A 15,898-nucleotide genomic window follows, 5' to 3' on the forward strand; every position below is an offset into this window, starting at 1 on the left:
TTTGATATAACATTCGAATTACTGTCACCTCAAAGAAGACCTAAATTTGTCTTAAAGATTATATAGTACTCTGTATCTAACTTAATCACATCAGTTTTGTATTTATTTAAATTTCTGTCTTCAATCTTAATATATTCTACCTCCCAGAAACAAACTGAGAAAAATGCCTGCATGAGATTATTTCATGACAGAATGAAAAGTTATAATGCTAAGAGTGTCTTATTCTAAGGAAATTTTTATATTCAGTTAACTCATGATTTTGTATTTTTTTCTTTAGCCCTACTTTAAGTTGTTTTTCAAAGGGGCTAAATTTATATTAATGTATAGTCATATATTAAGATAGTATACTAATGAACTGCAATCAGAAAAAATAATAGTGCACACCTCATTTAATGGAGCATCACTTGATTGTGCTTCACAGATACCCTGTTTTTTACACATTCAAGGTTTGTGACAACCCTGTGTTGAGCAAGTCTATCAACATCATTTTTCCAACACCTTTTGCTCACATTGTATCTCTATCACATTTTGCTAATTCCCACAATATTTAAAACTTTATTATTATTATTATTATATTTATTATGATGATCTGTGATCAGTGGTCTTTACTATTGTAATTATTTTGGGGTGCCATGAAACTCACCCATACAAAACTGCAAACTTAATTGATAAATGTGCATGTTCTGACTGCTCTACAAACTAGCCATTCCCTAAGGGTCCTGTGAGATAATAGAAAAAGTTTTCTTAATATATGCAATTGGAGGCTCACAGGGATAGGAAAGAAAGAATGGAGCAGAGTAAATTTATGAAGAAATAATAATAGCTGAAAACATTCTAGATTAGATGATAGGCACAATTTATAGATTTTAAAAGCTCATAAACCCCCAAATAGAGTAAATACAAAACAAATAAACTTATATATGGCAAAGCTAATTGCTGAAAACCAAAGAAAGTATCAAAAACCTCCAGAGGAAAGAAAACCTTATTTACAGAGTAAAAGTGATACAAATAAGTTTCTATACAAACTGATACGAAAAAGTCAATTTTTATTAGAAACTATGCCAAATTCAGTAGTACAGTATCTTTTAAAGTGTTGAAAGAAAAATAAGAAAGTTAATCCAGAATTCTAAGATATGAAACTAAGAAAAAATTCTGCAGGGTGGAGGGAAATTACACCAAAGGAAAAGTCTAATTTTCAAGAAGTAACGAAATGAGAAATATATGGGTAAATGTAAAAGGCTTTTTAAAAAATACCCATAAAATACATGTGAATGTTTAAGTAAAAGAATAACATATTCGTGTGGGGCTAATAATGTATGTAGATTTCATACAAATAACATATGACTGTAATAAAAAAGGATGGTGAGGGTGACAAAGGACCCAAACAGTTGTAAAACTTCTACATTTTACAAGAATTGATACAATATTAACTCTAATAGACAGTATAAAGATGCATATTGTATTCCCTAGAGCAACTATTTAAAAATATGGAAAAGAAATATTAAAAAGCCAATACATTAAAATAGAATTTAAGAAATATTCAATTAATCCACATAAGAAGGAAAGGGGGGACAAAGGAACAAAACACAGAAGGAAGAAACAGTCCTTAATACCATTATATCAATACTTGGAATAAATTTAATTGGATTAAATTCTCCAATTAAAATCAGAAATAAGCAGAATGAATTTTTAAAAAGCATAACTCAACTATCTGCTCTCTACAAGAAATGCATTTAATATATAAAGATGCAGGCCTGTTTTAAGTAAATGTATTAAAAAAGATTACAGAAGCAGTAAGTATAAGAAGGTTTGAGTGCATATATTAGTAAGATAAAATAGACTTCAAAACAAAAAGAATTAACTGAGATAAAGACATTTTATTATGATTCATCACAGACGTGTGTGCATCCAGTAACAAAGTTTCAGAATACATAAAGCAGGAATTGACAGATAAAGGGAGAAATAAACAATTCACAATTACAGTAGGAGATCTAAATACCTCTTCCTGAGCAATTGATAAAATAACTAGACAAAAAAAAAAAAACAGTAGACATATATGATCTGAATCAGTCAGCCAAATAGACCCAACTCATATTTGTAGAACACTACACCCAACAACTACAACTTCTTTCAAAGTATAAGACAAACAGTCCAATTTTTAAAAATGGAAAACAAGCTACATAACAGGAAAAAAATCCACAATATATATATCTGACAAAGAACTTGTATAATATATAAAGACCTATTGTATATCAATAGGAAGAAGCCAACAACAAAAAAAAATGAGCAAACCACTTGAGTAGATACCTCACAAAAGAATATGGTCAATCAATACTCACAGGAAAAGATGCTTAACATCATTAGTCATGAGGGAGATGCTAATAAAAACTATGATTTGTTACCATTATACAGCTACTAAAATAGCTTCAGTTTTTAAAACAGGTAATACCTTGTGTTGGCAAGAACATGAAATCATTGGAATTCTCACACAATGCTGGTGGAGAATGCAAAATGGTATGTGGCGCCAACCAAGTTACGCATCTTTGTAGGGAGGTGATAATAGAGCAGCAGGAGCAGCCTAGCACCAGTTGTTGGAACCCCCTTTGGATGACAAAGGCATGCACATTGCCTGGCATGGGATGTTGGAGCTTGAGAAGGGTAAAGAGGGCTTCTACACCAGACGTCCAGGGACGTGGTGGTAGTAACAGGTGATTAGTAACATTTAGCAAGGAAATAATCTAATAATATATTGAAAATAATGGGAGTCATCCTCCAGAGTGTAGGAGAAGAGAGTTACAGGTGTGGAAAGAAAACTAGAAGGATTGTTGTATTACAGTTGGAGGTATCGGTATGAGCTCATGAATTTCAATGGGTAGAAAGAGATACAGATAGATAGAGATGCTGTTTGTGTGTATATACCTGTGTATGCGCCTAGGAGCAGTGACTCCAACAGCAATGAGAACACCTGGCACCCACATGTAGGTATCTTGTTTATATTCTCCACTAAAAAGAAGTAGGGCTCTTTGGGAAAATGGCTACTTTCATAATGGAGCAGAAAAAATACAGAATGAGCCTGGAACATTTTGTTTTTCCGGAAAGTTAAAAAATGCTCAAATAGTGTTGTGGACATAGCAAAAGGACACAAAGACAGTTCGAAGGGGCATTAACTGGCTATACCTGCGACATTTTGAACATCAAAATGAATAAAGATAGTAACGGACTATATAACTCATTGAATGAAATATGAATTTATATATCTATATGATATAAATAAGTGAATAAATGACTAATGGGGAGATAACAGAATACCTACGAATAAATGTAGAAAGAATGTTGGAATGAGAAAATCACCATTTGGCAATAATTGTAATAATTTATTCAGTCTAGAAACATCAATGGATGCTAAAAATAATAATGAAATGTCAAGGAATGGGATATTTATATAGCTTCAAATTATTTCCCCACAAAATACTAATTACAGAGAGGAAAAAAATAGCTAGCTTACAATTAAGGGAGCTTGCAGACATCACCTTAATCAAGTGATCCAAGTTAACATCGTCTATGATGGGACAAATTGAAATCACGTACCTTAGCTTGATGTGGTGGCAGACGCCCGTAATCCCAACACTTTGGGAGGTTAAAGCAGGAGGATCACTTGAGCCTAGGAGTTTGAGGCCAGCCTGGGAAACATAGACTCCATTTCTACAAAGATTCCAAAAATTAGTGGGCTGCGTGGTGCATGCCTATAGTGCCAGCTACTCAGGGGCTGACGTGAGAGCATCGCTTGAGCCTGGGAGGTCTAAAGTACAGTAAGCAGAGATCACACCACTGCACTTCAGCCTGTGCAATAGAGTGAGACGCTGGCAGAAAGAAAGAAAAAGAAGGGGAAGGAAGGAAAGAAGGAAGGAAGGAAGGGAGGGAGGGAGGGAGGGAAGAGAGGGAGCGAGGGAGGGAAGAAGGAAGATCATGTACCACCTGACACAATGAGAGCAGAGCATTATAGAAAGAAAAGGAAGAAGGATGGAAGGAAGGAAGGAGGGAGGGAGGGAGGAAGGAAGGAGGGAGGAAGGAAGGAAATAAGGAAGGTGGGTGAAAGGAAGGAAGGGAGAGAAAAAGAAAAAGAAAGAAGAAAGAGAAAGAAAAGAAAGAAAAAGAGAGAATTATGTACTACCTGACACAATGAGAACACAGCATTACTTTTAGGATATTGCCAAGAATGTACAGCTTGAATCTAACCATAAGAAAACATCAGACATTTCCAAATAAAAATATCCTGCTTCCACCAAAATGTGGCCTATAAGAGTAAGAAATGTCCCAGTCATGAAAGTCGAGGAAAGACTGAGGAATTTTTACTGAGTAAAAGAGACAAAGCGACATAAAAACTAAATGTGGTATGTGATTCTAGACTGGATCACTTTGCCAAAAAGAACATTAATGAGATAATTGTCAAAACTTAAATGGAGTCTGCAGATAAGGTGGTAGAATATGTCAACATTAATTTCTTGATTTTGAGAGTTGAATTGCAGTTAGGATTTTAGGAAAATGGTCATGTTTGTAAGAGTTACACATCAAAGTATTCGGGGCATCATTTTGACAACATAATTTCAAATGATTCAGGAAATAAAAAGAGGTTCTTAATACTATTCTTGTGATTTTTCAATAAGTTTGAAATACTTTCAAAATTAAAATATTTAGAAAAAAATTTTATATGAAATAACAATATAGAGAAAATGGAATTTTACATATTGAAGAATTAGAATCAAAGGTAGATGAGTATGTTCAAAAAAGAATGCCTGAAATGGTATCACTCATAAAAATAAACTGCCTGAATAGATTGATAATTGCAACCAATATGGGAAATGTAAGTATACTTATTATATAAATTAATTATTGAAAGTTGTAGATATATTAGAAAATACAGTACTGCTACCAATTAAAATAAACACGTTAACTCTTAATAATAAAGATGGACCAAGTGCCTTTTGGGATTTCATAATAGTAATGCTTCCAACCTGCCAACTTTTGAGTGAATTCCAGGTAATAGCTATGAGAAAAGCAGTTCATGTAAGAATGCCACACAGCTGTCAGATTGTTTTGATTCTTGTATACACTTGATTTTAGTTCTAAATTAGATACATGGTTATTAGTAAGACTTCTCCAGCTTGATTTACTCGTCTAACCTGTCTCAGGCAATAATTGGCAGCTATAAATTAAATTATGTAGGTCACATTAGGATCAGCGCAGCAGTTTCTCCATCTGCCTAGTTCTCATACCTTATCATTGTCATTTACTTTTTAATTATGCAATTATTTTAAAGAAGGTCAAGATAATGTAGCAAAGAGTTCACTTAAAGGTAGTTTCATATTAACATTCCAAAGCCCTTGAATGTTCTTGTATTACACATAGTATTTGATGATTCACAATGTAGTAGCACTCATTCACTGCCATATTTCCTCACCAAATCAGACAGCAAGCAAAAATTATCTTTTTTTGGCCTACTATTGCACTCCTGATCTTTTATACTGCTTTTTGACTAGTGTAATATTCCTAATATAAACGTTTCAATAGATTCAAAATCTGTTAAATAGTGTTTCAACTGGGTTCTGGTTGCAAGTTTTCCATCCATGCTTCTAGAGCTGTGATTTGTGAAATCCGTCCAGGACCCCAGGCACAGCCTGCCCAAATCATATGATTCGACACTTCTTCCTCCCTTTTCCCAGTATAGGAATAACTTCAGAGATATTACAGGTTCAGTTCCTGACCAGCACAATAAAATGAATATAGCAGTAAAGCAAGTCACATAAACTTTTTGGCTTCCTAGTGCATTCAAAAATTATGTTTATACTATAGTATACTAACTATGCAATAGCATTATGTCTAAAACCATGAGGTACATGTCTTAATTTTAAAAGACTTTATTGCTTAAAAATGTTAATTATATCTGAGACATCAGCTAACTGTAATCTTTTTGCTATAATAGTAGAAGATCTTGCCTTCATGTTGATGGCTGCTGACTGGTCAGGGTGGTGGTTGCGAAAGGGTGAGGTGGCTGTGGCAATTTCTTAAAAGAAGACAACAACAAAGTTTGCCACATTGACTGACTCTTCTTTTCACAAAATATTTCCCTGTAGTATGTGATGCTGTTTAACAGCATTTCACCCACAGTAGAACTTCTTTCAAAACTGGAGTCAATCCTCTCAAACTGTGCCCCTACTTTAACAACTAAGTGTATGCAATATTTGAAATCCTTTGTTGTCATTTCAACAATGTTCACAGCATCTTTACCAAGAGTGAAGTTGTAGATATATTAGAAAATACAGTACTGCTACCAATTAAAATAAACACTTTAACTCTTAATAATAAAGATGGACCAAGTTCCTTTCAGGATTTCATAATAGTAATACTTTCAACCTAACAACTTTTAGCTATGAGAAAAGCAATTCACACCAGAATGCCACACAGCTGTCAGATTGTTTTGATTCTTGCATACACCTGATTTTAGTCCTAAATTAGATACACGGTTATTAGTAAGTACCTACTTTCTTTGCTCATCAGGAGCAACTCCTCATCCATTCAAGTTTTCACATGAGATTGTAACCACTTAGTCACGCCTTCAAGGTCTGTGTCTAATTCTAGTTCTCTTACTATTTCCAGCACATCTGCAGCTACATCCTCCACTGAAGTCTTGAACCTGTCAATGTCATCCGTGAGGACTGGAATCAATCTCTTCCAAACTCCTGTTAATGTTGATACTTTGGCCTTCTCACAGGAATCATGAATTTTTTTGTTGTTTGTTTTGTTTTTTGTTTTCTTTTTTCGAGACGGAGTCTCGCTCTGTCGCCAGGCTGGAGTACAGTGGCGCGATCTCAGCTCACTGCAACCTCCACCTCCTGGGTTCAAGTGATTCTTCTGCCTCAGTCTCCTGAGTGGCTAGGACAACAGGCGTGCACCACCACTCACAGCTAATATCTGTATTTTTTTTTTTTTAAGTAGAGACGGGGTTTCACCATGTTGGCCAGGATGGTCTCAATCTCCTGTCCTCGTGATCTGCCCGCCTCGGCCTCCCAAAGTGCTGGTATTACAGATGTGAGCCACTGCGCCCAGCCTCATGAATGTTCTTAATGGCATCTGGAATCCTTTCCAGAAGATTTTCAATGGACATTGCCTGGATCCCTCAGAAGAATCACTATCTATGGCAGCTCTAGCCTTATAAAATGTATTTCTAAAAAAATAAGACTAGAAAGTTGAAGTTACTACTTGACCCATGGGCTGCACAATAGGTGTTGTATTAGCAGGCATGTAAACAACATTCATCTCCTTGTACATCTCCATCAGAGCTCATGAGTGACTAATTCTGAAAGGAATTTTTTTTTTTTTTTCCTGAGCAGTAGGTGTCAACAATGGGCTTGAAATATTCGGTAAACCATGCTGTAAAACAAATGTGTTGTTATCCAGGCTTTGTTGTTCCATTTCTAGAGCACAAGCTGAGTAGATTTAACACAATTTTTAAAGGCCCTAATATTTTTGGAATGGCAAATGAGCATTGGCATCCACTTAAAGTCACCAGCTTGATTAGTCCCTGAGAATCAGCCCATCCTTTGAGACTTTGAAGCTGGACATTAACTTCTCCTCTCAGTAACAAAAGTCCTGGATGGCATCTTCTTCCAATATAGGGCTGTTTCATCTGCATTAAGAATCTGTTGTTAGTGTAGCCACCTTCATTGATGATCTTTGCTAGATTTTCTGACAACTTGCTGCAGCTTCTACATCAGCATTTGCTGCTTCACCTTCCAATATGATGTTACCGAGATGGCTTCTTTATGTAAACCTCATGAACCAACCTCTACTAGCTTCCAACTTTTCTTTTCCAGCTTATCTCTCTTAGCCATCATAGAATTGAAGAGAGGGCTTTGCCCAGAATTAGGATTTGGCCTAAGGGGATGTTGTGGCTTCTATCAAGACTATTAAAACTTCTTCCGTATCAGCAATAAGGTTGTTTCACTTTCTTTTCATTTACGTAGTCACTGGAGTAACACTTTTAATTTCCCTCAAGTTTGTCCTTGCATTCACAACATGGCTAACACTGTTATGCACAGAAGGCCTAGCATTTGACCTGTTTTAGCTTTTGACATGTTTTCCTCACTAAGCTTAATCATTTCTAGCTTTTGATTTAAAGTGAGAGATACGCAAGTGTTTCTTTTACTTGAAACCTTAGAGGCCATTGCAGGGTTATTAACTGGTCTAATTTCAATATTGTTGTGTCTCAGGGAATAGGAAGGCCCAAGGTGAAAGACCAAGGAGAAGGAGAGAGACAGGGTAACGGTAGGTCCATGGAGTAGTCAGAACACATATATTTATCGATTAGGTTCACTACGTTATACAGATGTGGTTTATGGCGCCCCAAAACAATTACAACTGTAATATCAAAGACCTCTGTTCCAGATCACCATAACAGATATAATAATGATGAATTATTATAATAAGTTTGAATTATTACAAGAATCTCCAAAATGTGTCACAGAGACAGGAAATCAGCACATGCTGTTGGAAAAATGGGGCTGATAGACTTGCTCAATATGAGGTTGCCACAAACTTTCAGTTTGTAAAAAGCACACTATCTGCAAAGCACAATAAAGTGCTATGAAAGGAGACATGCTTGTTCATATTTATCACACTGTTTTGTAATCTTATAACTGTTGCTGAGTTGTATGTTTCTTTCTTTGAAATTGATCTTCCTCCCCTCCCTCTCCCTCTGTCGCCTAGGCTGGATTGCAATGGTTTGATCTCAGCTCACTGCCACCTCTACCTCCCAGGTTCAAACAATTCTCCTGCCTCAGCCTTCTGAGTAGCTGGGATTACAGGTGCCTGCCTCCACACCTGGCTAATTTTTGTATTTTTAGTAGAGATGAGACGGGTTTCGCCATGTTGACCAAAGTGGTCTCAAACTCCTGACCTCAGGTAATCCACTCGCTTCTGCCTCCCAAAGTGCTGGGATTACAGGCGTAAGCCACTGAACCTGGCCTGAAATTGCTCTTCTTGAGGGGAGATCACAGTGGGTATTTCAATTTCCAAATACATGGCCTGGAAGTATTGAATAAACAAACATTATTGGATGGGTGGATGGCTACAGAATAACCTTGTAGATGGAATATTGGGGGTTTTTGTTGTTGTTGTTGTTTCTCAATATATATTCCTCCCACAAACTTCCCTAATCAAGTTCAAAGCAGCTAACACAAAAGAAATAAATTCAGGGTCAATGATTAGATTCTACCTAGATCTTTATTTTAGAAGTTTTCTTTTTCTTGTTTTTTTTTTCCTTGAAACGTAGAATGACTTATAGACTTTTCTGAAATGTAGAGTGATTAGTAGACTTTTCAGAAAATATGTATGTATGTATTTGTTATTTCTCTGACTACCTTCCTGAGCCGCTAGGCAAGTGTTCTGCCTGTAGCTATTTGCTACATTTTATTTAAAGGTACATCCTCAGCATCATGCAATATTGCCATGTAGCAAACCTGCACATGTAGCCCCCTAAAATGAATTAATTTTTTAAAGATATATCCTATTCTAAACTAGACTGGGTTTTACTTCAATTACAGAGGTCAAATTTACCTATAGAATACACTTACATGGTGGGAAGTACTGGAATGAAAATGGCAGAACTCATTAAGTTTATTTCCCTCAGACTGCATTGTGGCTGATAATTTTACAGAGACGGATTTTATATTGTAGTATGGTCAGCTCTTTCATTGGATGATGTATATAATTGATCATTTGAAGCGGAGTTTCTGTTGAGCCAGATGGAGGTGAAACATCATTCCAGTTTTTGGCATTACTTAAAGTTAATACCAACTGCGTGGTTCATAAAAACAATTTGTTCGTTAATTGTCTTCTGTATTCAATAATAAAAGCAGTATGTCAATACATTTACCTGTATGAGAAGTAGACCAAATGACTTATATAGAAACTGACTACTTAGAAGAGCTTATTTGGGGAACTGAAAAGAAGAAAAATGAAATAGAAGATAGGACATAGAAATGAATGAAAACTTAAGAATGGTTCTTAATATGAAATCAATTGAGAATTATCTTTTTACTTTGATATTTCAGTAAAAATATTTCTATTGAATGCTTATAAAAATATCATTCCTTTTGCTGTTTGTTCTTTGCTAAACAGAGTGCTTCTGCAGTGACTAATCAAACCCCATCATAACAGGGGCTTGGATAGAAATTACTGTCCTTTTCAAGTCAAGTACTCAACATCCTTTCCAGTAACTTTTTTGGTCTTTTTTTTTTTTTTTTGAGACAGGTTCTTGCTCTGTCACCCAGGCTGGAGTGCAGTGGCATGATCATGACTCATTGCAACCTCAACATCCTGGGCTTAAGCAATCCTGCCATCTCAGCCTCCCAAAGAGCTGGGACTATAGGTGCTTGTTACCACACCTGGCTAATGTTTTTCTTTTTCTTTTTAGTAGAGATGAGGTCTTACTATGTTGCTTAGGCTGGTCCCAAACTCCTAGGCTCAAGTGATCCTCCTGCCTCTGCCTTCCAAAGTACTGGGATTACAGGTGTGAGACACTATGCCTGGCCTCCAGTAATTTTCAAAGTGAGAAATAATTGTGAAAATGTGACTAAGTACATTAAATAATAGTTATATCTTTTCATGTTGAGATATATATATATATATATATATATATATATAGACATATAGCTAGGCAAGGTGGCTTGTGCCAGTAATCTCAGCTTGGGAGGCTAAGGTGAGAGGATCACTTGATCCCAGGAAGTCGAGGCTACAATGCAGCAGTGAGCTAAGATCACACTGCACTTTAGCCTGCGCAGAAGACAGCCCATCTCTAAACCAAAAACAAAACAAAACAAAAACAAAAGGACAAATAAAACACATTTTAGTATCTGCAGTCTCATTCATAAAATTTCCAGAGGTCATGGCAAAACAAAGAAGGAAACCTAACTTCTTGTCTTCTGTTTACCTCTTTTCATAGGTAACTCTTTTTTTCCTTTACCAGTGAAAAGCTGACTAGAAGAGGTGAGGAAGGAATTCAATTGGTAGGATAAACTAATTAAAACATTGCTGTCTGGTTCTTTTGTTCATTATTTAAAAATCCAGTTAAGTTATACTTTAAATAATTTTTTACAGGTCTTTCAAAATGAAAGTGGGGTCATTGAGAAATGTACTTGCCCCACTTTTAAGAAGTAAAAAATTATGTCATCTATAGTAACATTTGGTTTTATAAGCTCCATATGGATTTTTTTTTGCTACTACCTTTAGCAATATTTTAAAATAAATTTTTCTGGAAGTTTGTTAATGATATTTTCTTTCAGAATGGAGCAAGATTTCCATAGATATGTCAAGTTTATATTCAGCACTATATTCATCATTTCATCACTCCAAATTATAATCAAAGTGAATAGATTTCTATTTTATTCTATGCAAAGAAAATTCATGTACAGGAAATAATGTTAATCTCAATTTTAGATTAGGTAAAGTTCCCATGTGAAAACTGGTTCATTTTATATGACAGCATGTAGCATTTCCAACTGCTTTCTCTCCCTAATCAAAACATTTGCTCACAAAAGCAGCTGCCACTATGCCTTGTTTTTAAACCATTTGCAAGAAACCAAACTGAGAACAAAGTATCCATAGTAAGAAAGCTCTAGCTTCTGGGACATGTATACTATAAAACGTCACAATAAGATAAAAAGGAAGCCAATTCACAGCCATTTTTTTTTTGTTTTATTGTTTTGCTCCAAAGCTTTGTTTCATAAAGCCCTAAGAAACAAAACTTACAATTAACACTAATATAATGCGGTCTAGAAATTTATAAATAATTGTTCTTTATGGAATACTTTTAAAATTGTATATCAGAAGTGCATATTACAGTGCAGAGTTTATGAAGTCAGATGAAATATTTTGGGAAAACAGAATATAGAGGATGAATTTCTCATCTAATAGTAAATTATTATTCTGAGCCATTATCTACATCATGCTTATGAAGCTCCATTAATAAAACTTAATATCTTACATATGACCTTATATTTTAGATAGCATTTGACTTAGATAAAAGACACATCACACTGAATTGGTGTGAACAACTATTTTGGAACACATGTTATAATCAGTGTTTGTCAAAGACATGCTACCCCTATTTATACATTTTTAAAAGTACGTTTCAATATTAGCAAATTTTGTGCTGTTTGAAAGCTATATATTTAATTTTTAATGTTAATGTTATATTTTTGTAAAGGACTAATTTCGCTTTGAAGTATCATCATATCAAAGGGAGAAAAGTGTAAATGTAATTTAGGTCAGACTAACACATTTTACTTAATTTAAGCATTAAAAGATGTGTGTTCGAAAGATCTCAATCTCCACATGTTCTGCACACAAAAACCAGACAAACAATACAATAAAACATCATGCATCTCATAGAAGTTGGAATAACCAATTACTTAAAAATTTTACCATCTGTTCTCATTGAAGCAGCAAGACAGGCATTTCCCCCTGTTACAAACCATGATAATTAGAAAGTAACAATGAGAAATGCTAACATCATTTTTCCCCTTTTTTATTTGCTGTGGGAGTTCTTAATGAAAATTTGAGCATATAAACAAAGGAAAAGACAGGATATTCCCTCCATCCCACCTCCTAATTGAGTGCTTATATTCAGTAATAGCTTTTTGCTGCCCTGGGCAGCGTGACACTGCCTCATTTGGCCACGCACAGCTATTATTCTAGGAGGCAGCTAGTGAAGTGCCCCAATCCATCTGCTTGGTTTTTCATGGGCTGGTGCTTTCCTTGATGTTGACAGCTGTCTTAATATTCCTGGGCCACCTGCCACACAGTAAATACTGTGCTCTAAGATACATACAGAAGTTTATTCCCTGGTGGACTTTTCAGAACAAAAAAGCTTAGCATTACTAAACTACTCTTGCAGTTTAAATGCTTCAAGGATCAACACTTTCATTCTATTCTCATACCTTTGAGAACAGTACTTATGTTGTGGGAATGGCAATTCAGTTACAGTGTGATGAACTTCAGGATTTCTCATATATCACACAAGTTATTGAATTACAGTATTATAGGTGGAAATCAGGTGCTAAAAGGAGGCAGAGAAGAAGAGAGCATATTGACTGTTATCTCCTCTAGCGAGCCTTCCAGGAACCCTTCAGATTAAGTTGGGGATCCGTCCTATGTTTCCCATCTTACCCCATTTGCTCATCTTGCCCAATTAAACTTGTTCCTTGATGTTAAGCATTTGGTCTTATCTATCACTGTATCTCTATGTCTAAGAATGAGCATGTATCTGACACATAGTATGCACTAGAGGACATATGCAGATTTTGTGGGATCTGAAGTTTTTACAATTTGGAGGGTCCTCTTTAAAGAAAAAGGATTTAAAAGAAAATTAAATACAAAAATGAATATATTGAATGGAAACATAAACCATGCAAATTACCAATTTTAAAAGGTTGACTAGAAAAACAATTTGTTTTCTTACTAAATGCCTTGCACAACTCTATATCACTTTTTTCCTATATTTTTGGCAGTGTACTCTTCAATAGCCTTTCATATGACAATAATTTAGTAATATTATTTTCCATAATAATGAAAAGATAATGCAATCTTTCCTCTAGTTCTATTTCTCTTATTATTGATAGAAAGGCTGTGTAAACATGCAATACTATACACACACACACACACACACACACAAAGCTTGTGGTACTGCTACAGGTTTGTACCCTACAAACAAGAATTCTGATAAATTCTATTTTACATGGTTTACATCAACAAGAAAAAATGTTTTGTGTTTACAGTTATAAAAATTATTTTGGGTGGCTGAGGCAGGTGGATTACTGAGATCAGGAGTTCAAGACCAGCCTGACAAATATGGTGAAACCCCGTCTCTACTAAAAATACAAAAATTAGCTGGGCATGGTGGTGGGCGCCTGTAGTCCCAGCCACTCGGGAGGCTGAGACAGGAGAATTGCTTGAACCCAGGAGGCTGAGGTTTTAGCGAGTCGAAATTGCACCACTGCACCCCAGCCGAGGTGACAGCGCGAGACTCTGTCTCAAAAAAAAATTATATATACTGCATTACTGAACATATTATTGCTATGAGAGAAATTACATCAATTGGAGGTAATTCTTTCTGTTGAAACTTTGTCTTCTGATGCCTGGAATAATTTTCCACATGACAGCTGATGCTGCTTTACCTTTCAAATCTTGTCTCACCTCTATTACCCACATATCTTCAGTGTCAGAGACCACAGAATATATGTCCTCTGGCTCTGCATCTTGGGTGTAATACTTGGTGAGCTGCACTACAGACAAATTGGAATTTAAGAAATAACTATACTTTGGAGAGGCTGAAAACCACATAAATATATTCCACTAAGTCCAAACTCAATATATTCCCAACTGAAATTCCCTAGCAGATTCCCAAATGTTCTTGATAGCTCTAAGTGGAAAAGAAAATCTAAGTGGACATCTAAGTGGAAAAAAAAAAAAGAGATTGTGGTCTTAATCACATTAAAATATTTACTTTTGTAAATTTTATAAAACTGGCCATGGATCACATTGCTGAGTTCACACTGGAAGAGACTGTGCCAGCAGGCAGCCAAGAAGCTTGAGCCTCATCAGCTTCACTGTAGATGTGCTTCTACTGCAGGCACTCACTAAACGTCGGGGAATAACTGGGTGGATGAATTAATGACACTGTGCTAAATTAGTATCTCTAAGATCCTTACAGCTCTAAAATTTGACATTTTTACAGGCTTCCTAATGCGATCTTAGAATTTAGTATTTAGAAATTTGTTCATATGAGTTCAGGTTATAACAATGTAGGACATATAGAAAACTAATAAGTGCTCAGAAAGCAAATGAAGGAAAATTCAACGGTCATTGTTTTATGACTTTAAGCTATTTTGTCATAGACGCAATTTGTCTTAGTGTAAGCATGGCATTATTTGTATTTCCCATTCACTTAAGTGCTTTGCTGTGCTAGCGAGTGGAGATCAGAGTATTGTTAGATATATTATTAGTTAAAACCATAATTCACTAATTAAATCCTACTGACTCCCACCCATTTTTATCCCAAGAAAAACTTCCAGAATGAAGTACCCTCTGGGTAGGCACTGGGGCCTGGTTTGATCACAGAACAAGTTGGGGACAAATATGATAGTCATTCAATAATACACTGGGAAGACAAATTATCATTTCGGCCTTTTAGCTGGAAGAAACAGTTTGCTTTATTACTCTGGGCTTTTTGGTAAGTGGGTCTTCAATGGAGATTCTCTTATAAAATAATAAAGCTAGAATTGGGAACTTTACTTGTCTTATTCTAGTCTATTATCTTAGTCTTTTTCTATTTTCTCAGACTAGGCTCACAGAGAAGTAGGAAAAATTTACCAAAGAGTAAAAAAGGATTAATCTTGAGGGATAGAGACTGAGATGAACCCGATTGATGGAAATCAGGCTGACTGAACTTTAATGGGTTCAATCCTGCCACAACAAATGAGAGTGAGTGCCTTGGCTCTATCACAATTAGTAGGAGCTGGAGGGCTTCTGGGAGGCAGTGTGGGGGAGGCAGGGAGGCTCAATAGCCTCCAGCAGGTGCTGAAAGGACTTGGGGCTTATAGGTATGCAATCTTCTCTTGCGCAACCTTCTCCTCCAGCAACCGAAAGCCAGAAGGGAGATTACTCCAAGGTTCCCCTCTGCTGTGGACATTTCATTTTTATCTCATTTACTTGTATACATTTTTTAATGAACAAAAGCCATATCACTTCCTTGATTTCTACTCCAGGGGCAGCTCGCCTTCAAACAAAAACAAAACACCTGGGGTGAATGGGCCTCTCAGTATCTCCTGTACTAGCTGCTAGG

The sequence above is a fragment of the Symphalangus syndactylus genome, chromosome 21 (genome assembly GCF_028878055.3).
Source record: "Symphalangus syndactylus isolate Jambi chromosome 21, NHGRI_mSymSyn1-v2.1_pri, whole genome shotgun sequence".
NCBI classification, from domain to species: domain Eukaryota; kingdom Metazoa; phylum Chordata; class Mammalia; order Primates; family Hylobatidae; genus Symphalangus; species Symphalangus syndactylus.